The sequence below is a fragment of the Solanum tuberosum genome, unplaced genomic scaffold (assembly GCF_000226075.1).
Source record: "Solanum tuberosum cultivar DM 1-3 516 R44 unplaced genomic scaffold, SolTub_3.0 scf00409, whole genome shotgun sequence".
NCBI lineage: Eukaryota > Viridiplantae > Streptophyta > Magnoliopsida > Solanales > Solanaceae > Solanum > Solanum tuberosum.
In genome coordinates, this window is record NW_006239346.1 from 270,944 (window position 1) to 283,183 (window position 12,240).

Here is a 12,240-nt window from a genome sequence, read left to right on the forward strand (position 1 = left end):
TAACTTCAAAGGTTCCAGCCCCAAACACTTAGAATCATAAAATCCCTTAATATACAATGGATTCAACTCGAAATCACAACCGGAAACATGTACCAAGACAACAAGGAACTTCAACAACACAACCAACAACTTCAACACACAACCAACAACTTCAACAAACACAACCAATCTTTTCTCGGAATTAAAACGAGTTTGGCGTGTGGGGGAATGAACCAACCCAACACTATGATCTCACATACCTGAATAGGGATCACCTCCGACGAAAACCACGACGATCTTAGACGAATCTAGCTTCTTCTTCTCTTTCTCTTCTTCTTCTCCTCTTCTCTCAAGAACCCTAGCTCTCACTTTAAAAAGGAAAAACTGATTTAAAATCAGTCTAAAACCTTAATATAACCAAAAGAAATGGTTAGGGAAAAGACCAAAATACCCTTACAAATTCGGACTAAACTGCCCAGCCAACAACCTAACTTCCAAAGGGCATAACTCACTCATACAAACTCGGAATCGCGCAAACTCGGCGGCGTTGGAAAGATCATTCCACGAGCTTCGCAAACATAACTGAAACTACACCTAAATCATCCTGAGCTAGGAGTTATGACTGGTCAAAGCTGGCCAAAAACTCACCTTTTCCCATACTTAACCAAATTTCCAGATTTTTAAATTCTTTCCAAAATGACTATTTCCAATTTCCAGCTTCTTCATAGTCATTTCAAATTGCCGGATGTTACAGGGGAGCTATTGATTTGAGAAGTCTAGGCGGAGTATCTCTAGTTAACTTTTCAAGGATTAGATTTTCACCATAGATTTTGCATCTTCTTATTTGTTTAATCTTGAACTATGTTTATTATTATATTTCATATTGTATTTTCTTTTTCTAGTATGAGTAGCTAAACCTATTAGTTGGGGTTGTAGACTCTTATGGATTTTATGTGATTGAATACCAGTTTAATTATCTTGCTTATTATTACTTGGGTTGGGATTATCTACTTGGTTACATTCTTATTTGTGAGGTTGCAAACACTAGATTTAGCCCTATATATTCATTTCTTGCTAGGAAGGGTGAAAATTGGATTGAGTTTTTAACAAGTAGCAAGGAATCAAGTATATTAAGGAATTAATTGTGCTGATTAACGAAGTTGAACTAGGAATAGGGAGATTTCTACTTGGGTCTATCAATTGGGTCTTAATATTTTCCTTTGAGTTTGGAAGAACTTTTGGGATTAGCTTGGTAGAGTTGGAAATTCTTGTAAGTAATTATCAATTGGATTGTTTTCATTAATCCTATGCATTTGAGCAAGATACTTGTGTTCATGAACTAGTTATGCCATATTGAGGCTACTACCCCGGTCGCTCTCTTAATTGAAAAAGCAAAATATTGTTATTGCACTCTTGTTGTTGATTAAATCCTAGCTTAGAAAACAATCTAGTTTTATATTTAATTACTCAATTACTCTTTTATTTGAAGATAAGCTTAGGAAAGTTATAAATTCTCACACTCTTGACATCTTGACATGTGCGTACTCCTCGTGGGATCGACCCCAACCTTTGTTGGGTTTATAATTGATAATTGAAATAAACCAACACAGTGCAATTCATGTATTACGTCACATTCCATAACTCTTACATGTGTAGGAAGTAAATGTAAAAATCCTTAAACATGCAAGTTGTCAATGGGGATTTTAGCCCCTTTTCCGGAGCCGTATGAGGCGGAAGTCTCACGTATGATTCTTTGAGAAAGAAGTGATTACCTACTAAAACTTCGACCAAGCATCACCGATCAATTCCACTTTGGGGCCACCCTAGACAATGTTGTTACAAAGCAAACTAATCAAAACATCCATCTAGCAATACTCATGTTTCAAACAGATCTAAGTAGACTACTTCTGCTTTAGGTGATGCCCGCAAAAAAATTGATACCTCGTTTAATATTCTTAATCTTGTGTCAAGAGATCCATGTTCTAGAAACCATCGATCAATTAACATTCTCACCAACACAGGAGACTTGGCTAATAGAAGCTTGATAAGTTGCATCTCAGGCGTTGTTCCTCCAAAGCATTTTAACTTAACTTCCCTTAGGTGATTAAATGTCACGTCTGAAAAACGTTGAAGTTCAAGACATTCCAAAATACGATCATCCTCTTCATCTTCAGAGTACAACTAAGAAAGATAAGAAGAAGTCAACTCTCATATTATTGAGGGTTAAAAAATTATGGATAAAGAGTCAAAACACTAAGAACCTGAATTTCGAGATACTCTAAGTATGGGAAGCTTTTTATCAAGCAAAAGGCGTATGAAAGCTTATATGATTCAATCAACATAATATAAGGCATATTAAATCGCTTGACACTGTTAAGATCAAATGGAAGTCTTGTTGGTACTTCATATCCTTCTTCAGCATAGAACTACGAAAAAATTACCAAAATTCAAGATTAAGTCACCATAAAAGAAATTCCATCCGCTGAAGTGCATACTAATGAAGTCATGGAGCAACATTTACCTCGAAATTAGAGAAGTCAAAGAGGAGGTGCTCGAGAGCAGAACAAGACTCAAAAACCTTTGCGAAATCAAGATCCTCTACCTCCATATAGCGACCTTCAAGAGATAGTTTTACTAGACGAGGGGAATTCTTTAGGCATATAGAACTAATATAGCCTGTGAAATCGAGTGTTCTCAACGTGGGGACATTAATTTCGATTGTATCTAAGTTTTCTAAGATAACCAACATCAACTGCTCAAGCAACGGGCAATGATATATTAAACTTTCCAGCAATTCAGAAGAAATTATGACTTCACATAATTCCAAGCTAATTAACCTATTAAATCCTTTAAAGGCCGAAGAATGATGTATTGAGCAATTATGAAGACTTAGATGCCTCAACTGCGAACATGTGAAAACTGAAGAAGGTAATTTGTATGGGTTATCGAATGAAAGGTGAAGAACAAGATGTTGAATGCCATTTCTAGAGAGGAAATATATGAAGTTGTCAATCTCAGGAGAATTTTCCAAATTAACAATGTCAAGGGTAAACTTAGTAATGGGTCCTTCATGAAGAGTCAAAAATTGGCAAATAATCTTTTTGAATTTAATTGTAGGGTGTAATAAATCATTCTTTGTTACCCAATGAGATTTATCAAGCGTAAACTCTGTACGTCTACACCATTTATACCTCCATTTCTTCGATAAGATGCTTGTCCTAACAGCATCTTTACAAGGCAAACACATCAGAATGACATCAATTACATTATCCGGGAGGTTGCTGAGGACGTCTGGGATTAAACTTCGACAACACTTGCTTTCATTAGGAGACATCGTATACCAATAATCACCAAGAACCTGTAGAAAAGAATAATAATACGATGTAAGCAATCTCCGAATTATCATATTAACATAATAATGAAAGGAACACATACAATCATAATTACCAAGAACCTATTGTAAAAATAAATAATACTAATATACAATAACAACATATTTAGTATAATTCGATAACGTGGGGTTTGGGGGAGATGTACGCAGTCCGCAGAGATTTTATCTCTACCTTGGAGATAAAGAAATTATTTTTTGATAAACCCTCAGCTCAAGAAAGAAAAAAATAGTCCAAAATAGTATAGGGAAAGAAATAACGAAAATAAAAAAGTACTATAGACAAACTGACGAATCATCTTATCTTAAATAGAAATCGTTAGTCGTAAGCATATAAGAAATCACAAAATTATTTGGACAAAGCAGCTATTGACATGGTCAGATCAACATAAGAAAACTCTCTAGACAACAGTTTGGGTATTTCGTGCAGATTCTTCAAAATAAACAAAATATTAGAAGAAGAAAAAACTCATACTTGATCAAATTTGCTCTATAATATTCATTACTTGCATTCTTATAGTCTCAATAAAAACCAGAAATCGCACAAATTCGGTGTCTTTGGTTCTTCTGAAAACAAGTTCGTTAAAAATAAAGAAAATAATCTTTCTAACAGATTAGGAAAACAAGTTTCATAAGTAGCATTTCAAGCTCATTGTTTTTGCTACACCTTTAAATTCTCCTAAGCCCTACACCCCAAGCCCTTATTCCCTACTCCATGCCACCCATATAATGCTCTACGTATAATTTCTTTTGTTTACTTATCAAACACTAGAAAATAAGTAAAACACAATACTTATGACCTTCGGGTGATGGTGCTGTAGAGGATCGTTCTCAATTTCGATCATGGTGACAGGCTCTTCAAACTTTTTAAGGGGTTGGGCAAATTGTGAATATTTAAAAGAAATATTATATTTATCAAAGTGAAAAATTGATATTTTAAAACTAAAATTGTATTTGATGATGCTTACAAATTGGAGGAGTTGTTTTAATTTTTTTTGAGTAATTTAAAATGAACAAGTGAAAATAATTTTTCAAATTTCAAAAATTCAACTTACTCTAGAATTTTACGACAAAGTGTTTTCCAAAATTCAACTCCGAAAAATATTAGAAAATTTCATGTCTAGCTAAAAACACCCCTAAAAATAAGTAAAGATGCCATTTACATATTTTCCAATGAATTCTGTAATTTTAACTCATAAAAATAAGCTTAAGAAGCTTTTTCACCATACTTTTGAACATCAAATTAAAAAGAGAGAAGTAGTTTTGAAGCTTACCAAGTATGTTGTCCCAAAATATTTGAACTCTTTAGGAGAGAAAAGAGAGAAGTAAAGAACATCCTAGAGTATAGTTACTAATTAAGTAAACAAAATATGGATATTTTATTTAAACATTGTTATTTAATTTAGGTAAAAGATTCACATTATTAAAATTTATATAATTTAACAATAAAATGTGACCAATAGAAGTGAATGGCGAAAATAGTTATACTATGGCATGAAGAAAGCGAAAGGAAGTATTTCACATATTTTAATGATAACTTGACGGAGCCGGCGATAACTTTTCCACCTTATTTTAATTATAATTATATATAATTAGTCTAGACAAGACAATACCAATCCTTCTTTAAAATCATTATTTATAGAATTAGTACATTTTTTTAATAATTAGTGTTTGTGTTATGCACACTTGACTAATCTTACGAAATTCTATTATTTTTAGGAACAATAAGTACTAGATAACATTGTCGCATTTGATATTGTGTTACTTTTATTGCATTTGATATTGTGTTACTTTTCAATAAGTATAATAGGGTATCAAATATTCTCTATTCATCAAGATTAGGATAGATAGAAAGAAATTACCTACTCTTTTTTTTTTTTTGTCTTTGCTCCCACTTTTGTTTAGATGGTTATTAGGTATTGTTTCATAATATATCGTATTATATTATATTGTATTGTACCATAATATATTATTTTAAGAAATACAATATTTAGATAAGATAAAACAATTTGAATGATAAATCAATAAGAAAAATAGGGTACAAGTAAGATAATATAAAAAAAAAGTAGGATCAGTAATGTCGGATTACACCGGTCGATAACATTTAACATTTAAATAACGATAAAAACAGACATTCAACAACCATCCAATCAAGGTGTAAAGGAGAAAATCTAAAACAGCAAATCAAAGTTACTCAAATGTAATATGCATAAGTGTAAACAAGGTACCAACTACAAACACTAAACAAATAAAGATAAAAATAACAACTACGCCTTAATCCCATGCAAACTAGAATCGATTATCCATGTCGTTCCTTTTAAGCTCATCGATCTCCAAATACTAGGAGATCCTCTTCATCGAAAAGAGGCTTTCCTTGTGCGTTACGAAAGATTCCGAGTTCCTCATGTTATAAATGTTGAACATCTTCATCACCCTACTCTTTGTGTAATATAAGTATTGCTTTGAGTTCTTCTGGTGTTTAAGAATCAACACTTCACCGTTCCTCGCGCCACCAACAGCAACAAGTTTCCCAATTTCTGGCATTGATCTCTCATTTGGTCGCGTTGATTTAGATGGACATACATAATGTGTCAATTCTGCCACGATCGTATGTTTCTTGGACCAAACTTGTCCGTGAAAATCTTCCAAAATCCAAACATCCATTGTTGCCTCGGAATCACAAGTGATATAAGAAAGAAATCCATCCAATTGGATCAACGCGTAATTGTTAGTTTTATTAACCACATCATCGCGTTCTGGAAGATAGGTAATACTGAATTTCCCCTCTTTTATATCCATCGAAACGAAATACTCACTTGAATTAACATACCAATGCAGAATCCTTCCGTTTATCGATACTAGATTCTTCCAGCAAAAATTAACATCAAATGGCTGATAATTTACACCTTCCCACAGATCAGAATAAACTCGTTCCCATTTCCAATTTTCTTTCATCATTGCTAAGATTGAATATTTCGAAACCAAAACAGTAGTTAACAATGTGCACTACTTTATACTGCTCTGTCGAAGAGTCAAATACAAGTGCTGCACTACAAGTTCCATGTTGACAACGCAAAGGGCATCCAGGGATAGTGATGCAGAACTTTGTCGCGGGATTTATGACTCGTAGCTTCCCAAAGTAGAAATCATCTGGTTCACTCATCAATATAAATCCATCACAGCTAGAATGAATCTTGCGTGTTTTATTTAGTCCAAGATCACGCGATTCACATTCAAGATCTTTTCCAATCTCAATCAATTTCGTTTTCATATGCCTTACATATCCTGACTGTATCAGTAACTCTGATTTCGATTCATTGAAATTTTGCTCGATGAAAGAAGTTCTGGAGAAGATTTCTTTCCATGTTTTGCAAACAGGCATGGCATTCTTATGAATGTATCGTGGCGGGATCTTCAATAGGATGTTAAATATGATCTTTTCTTCAAAATTAGAAAGAGGAATAATGTTATGACTCTTCTCAACTAGTACTTGTTTTTGCTTCATTCCTCTGTTTCTGCTTTCTTCATATTTGTTTACTTGTAAGCTCAGCATTTGTCGCGCGAATTCAATGTCATCAATTTCATCCCCCATTCTTATAGCGCGCGTACACAAATGCAGTACTGCTAAAACTGCAGATAAACAAGGAATTAGAAAACTGCTATAGCAACTCGCGAGACTGAATGTAAGAGTTAATGATCAAAAATACATTTGAACTATATTTTTTTTCCCGAATTTCACACCTCAACTATTCTTTTTTCTCTGTAGAAGCCTTTCTATTAACTCTCTTTGTATTAAAAGAAACCTCAATGCTCAGTTGGCCAAATATTTGTATGAAACTTGCGTGTAAGCCAACTCGGCATCAGTGTGTTCTTTAATACGAAGAGAGTGCTAGTTGAGGTATGAAACTTACGAAAAATATGATAATTTTAAGAATGTAATTCGATATAGAAATTTAGTTTGCTATATGAGATATGAAGCATCTCTAATGAAAAATCTCTATGAAACTGAAAGTATTGTATAAGGCCAACAATTTTACAAAGTCCTTATAAAAAAATATGAAACAAGTGGACACAGGTAGAGAACAAGGGAAGTCAACATAGTATAACTAAAACTTTGACCTAACTAAATATTAAATAATATAATTTTTCAGCAAATTTGACGGTATATACACACCATCATCAAGAAAGTCAAATTGTATGACCTAACTAAACTACTAACTCTAAATGGCTGTAATTCAAAAAAACAAAACTACTAACTCTAACTAAAACATATATAATAAATATTGAAAACATATATAACAAATATTAAATAATACAATTTTTCTGATTTGCTTTTTGGCCTGTGGGAGACTTCAGAGCAATTTTATTCCGTCGATAAAAGAGTTGCGATGAAGAATGGAGATTTTATGAGTTTATTTATAATTTTTTTTTCTAGCCCTAAACCTAAGTTCCTAAGGCATTTGGCCCATAGCTAGCGTTTGGTCCCAAGTTTTCCTAAGAATATTTGATTGTTTTAAAAAATATGATTAATACTCATAAGTTCTAAAACTATTAAAAATACCCATAAATTTGTATTAGCTATTTATAGTGAATATGTTCAGTTAAAAAATAACCTTATAACATAATTGATAACAGTCAACCACCACAAAATAACAATATATGCAAGAGCAATACATTAATTGTATATTCAAACTTGCCATTGGTTCGGTTATAATTATAACCCATTAAAACAAATTCTTCTTATTTTCTCACTTTTATCACTCAAATTAGAACTCAAACTTTTCCGGAGGAGGTAGTAACAAATATTAGTTGGACTTAATAAATAATGGGTATTTTTTATAAAATATAAAAGTTTGGGGTAATTTTTGAATTTTTTAAAATTCTCAAGTATTAGAACTTGGCTCAAATACTAATTTTTTCTAGTATTTGGGAACTTGGGATACTTGGCATCAATAAATGGTATAAAACTCTTAATTAGTGGTAATATATGTAATTATTTAAAAGTAAAAGTAGCTAGGATTAGTATATATGATAGTGATGTATTTCTAATAAGATAATTTTTCCTTATTATTTAGATTCTTCCCATTAAGTATTAATCAAATTTGTAATAGAGTCTTAACATTCATGCTCATCAAAATAATCTGTGTTATTCCACAAAACTTTTCATGCCTTCGAGCTTCTAATTTTCAAATATTATTTTTTTGAAAATAAGAACCTACTTTTTAAAATTTAAAAATGAAACATGGCCATACGTCCCTGATTAGCAAACAAACGAGGCGAAAAATGCCCTTTTTAAGGTTCACTTGAAAAAGAGAGTTGAAATACTCCTTTTAAAAACCAAATGCAAGAGAGAACTTCTCAACAATCCTCAATGGCACATGAAACATGCTCAACTGTGGCAAGAGAAGATCAAACAACAAGAATCAAATAAGCAACTCAAATGTAATATATGCATAAATGTAGACACTCTAGACAAGTTACCAACTACTAACATAAAAAAAATATTAACAACTACGCCTTAATCCCAAGCAAGACAGAATCCACTCCTTTTAACCACATCTCCATTTTAAATCATTACACTAGCTACGCGATCCTCTTCATGATACGAAAGAGGCCATCTTTGTGCGGTACAAAAGATTCTAATTTCCTCATGTTACTGCTAAAAGGCTTCATCACCTTACTCTTCGTGTCATATATAAATACGCTAGAGTTCTTCTTATGCTCTAGAATCAATACTTCACCATTCCTTGCACCAGCAACAGCAACAAGGTTCCAAAATCTTGGCATTCTTCGCTCATCCTGTCTTGATGATTTGTATGGACATATATAATTTGTCAACTCTGCCACGATCGTATGTTTCTTGGACCAAACTTTCCTTCGAAAATCTTCCAAAATCCAAACATTCATTGTTTTCTCCGAATCACAGTTGATAAAAGAAAGAAATCCATCCAACTCCACCAATGCATAATTTTTCGTTTTATTAATCTCTTTAACACGTTCTGGAAGATAAGTTCGACTGAATTTTTCCTCTTTTACTTGCATTGTAATGAAATATTCAGCTGAATCAACATACCAATGCAGAATCCTTCCATTAATCGACACTGGATTCTTCCAGTGAAACTTAACTGGATTAAATGGTCGATCATTTAAATCTTCCCACGGACTAGAAACTCGTTCCCATTGCAGTTCATCATCAGTACTGCTCACATTAAATATTTCAAATCCATAAGAATCTGTAACAACATGCACTACTTTGTACTGTTTTGTCGAAGAGTCAAAGGCAAGTGCTGCACTACAAGCTTTATGTTTACAATGTGAAGGGCATCGCGGGATAGTGAGGCAGAACTTTGTTGCTGGATTTATGATTTGTAGCATCCCATTGTTCCCTGGTTCACTCATCAATAGAAATCCATCACAGCTAGAATGAATCTTGCGTAATTTACTTAGTCCAACTTCACGCGATTCACATTCAAATTCTTTTCTAATCTCTATCAACTTTGTTTTCATACGCCATCCTAATCCTGACTGAATCACTAATTCTGTTTTCGATTCCATGAAATTTTGCTCAATGAAGAAACTCTCCGAGATAATTTCTTTCCATGATTTGCAGACGCGCATGACATACTTATGAATGTCTTTTGGCGGAATCTTCACTAGGATGTTAAATAAGATACCATCTGGAAGATTTGAAAGAGTACTAATCTTATGACTCTTGTTAACTACTTGTTTCATTCCTCGGCTTTTATTTTCTTCATACTTGTTTTCTTTTACGCTCAACATCTGTCGAGCAAATTCAATGTCATCAATTTCAATATCCCCCATTCTTGCAGCACGCGTACGTACACCAGAAAAAGAGTGATCTCTATATAGGTTTCTGAAGGAAATCAAACTTTAAAAAGTTAGAAACAAGGGATCAGAAAACTAAGTTTCATGACTCTTGCAAATAATTTGATACGGTGAGTTTAACGAGAGGTAGAAGTAGGCCGAATAAGTATTGGGAGAGGTGATTTAGATGGAACATGACACATCTTCAGCTTACTTAACACATGACCTTAGATAGAAGGATATGGAATTTCTGTACATTCAGTGTACTCTACGGACAGAGGAATACATAGAATTGAACATAATAAAATAAGAAATTGAAAGATTTCATTGAAATTGTTAAAAGAACCGCGGTATCCAGGTTAAAAAAACTGTCAAAAGATTACATCTTAGTGAGACATAGAACAAGCCCTTCCAGAGAAACTAAAGCTTTATTAGTGAATGAACATCTTACACTCTTAGATCTCGTTTGATACTAGGGATAAAGAATAACTAGTCCAGGATTAATTTTAGAATAAGTTTATCTCATGTTTGATTGGAATAAAATCGCACCATAACTTACCCCATGATTTTAGTGCTATTTTTCTAGATAACTAATCCTGGATAATTGATTTTCGATAACTTGTTCCCCGATCAAACGAGTCAACTAGCAGGTATATCCATAAAACATGAATCAACTATCACATTGAATGATCATGAGTTCATGACGACCAACATAACAATAATAAACTTGAGGAATTACACATACTTTAGAATTATGTCAATTCAACCAAAGTTATAACCTCCTAATTCCTAATCATTATTTTCAAATCACTATAATTAGCTGCGAACTAGCTAACAAAAATTTGTCACTAATTTGTTGCTAAGTAAAATTAGCCACAAATTTTGTTGTTTAGCTACAAAATTTGTCAGTAGCTGAATTCAGTTTTTTTAGTAGTCAATATCAACATCATTCAAATTAAAAATCATGATATGAGCTAGATTAATTCAATGGGTATAACTAAAAAATCAAAACTACTAACTTTTGCTAAAACATAAATTAGAACATACATAAATAAATATTGGAATTTAGAGAACATACAATGTGATTTGCTTTATGTCCTGTGGAGACTTTTTGGGGTAATTTGGTTCGTTATTAATATTGCCTTTGCGGCCGACTATCTATTTATAGCATGCCATATATTTTTATCACTTAATCATATACAATTATTAATTAATGTATATTTTCAGTTTATTAAATTGTTTAACCTTGATTCTTAAGTTAAATTGGTTTAGTGTAATTAAACACCCGCTGAGTAACTTTCTGTATGGATAATTAATAGTAACAATCAGTATAGGTATGTGATTTGTGTGTATCGCGTCAATCAATAAATTTATATAGATGAGAAAAATATAATTAGTAGAAAATAATAATTGATGTTAAAATAAATGTTATATCTATCTAAATAAATAATAAGAATTTCATATAAAATGGTTTTAAAGTTGTTTTAAAATTGATGAACCCCTTTCTCTTTTATTTATTTATTTATTTATTTATTTTGTTTACCGTAATTTAAGTAAGATTAAGGTAAAAATATTGATGTTAAAGTTTTAGGACTTTTTATTATTTTAAATACGGAAAGATTTACTAAGTAAAATTTAGTCAATTTTAAAGTACTAAAGATTTAGAGTAGTAGTTATAACTTTAATTAATTTCAAAGTCTTAAATACAAGATAATGATTAAATGATAATTATTTGATCAAAATAGAAAATGACAATTTTATCTATTGTAGAGCTTTTTAATAAGGGATAAAAACTTCAATCAACATATAAAGTAACACTAGTTAAATGTAAGTTTTTTGCAAGTTGGTAGCGTGCTAATTAATGATAAATGTACATAGAAAGAACAAATTATTGTGTGCATATTATATTAGGGTGAAAATCATTTTCATCCCAACTTTGCTTTAAAATCGAAACAATAATCAACCTACCCCGCCCCCCCATCCTATGCATTGTCCATTGCTACATCACATCTACGAAATATATATATATATATATATATATATATATA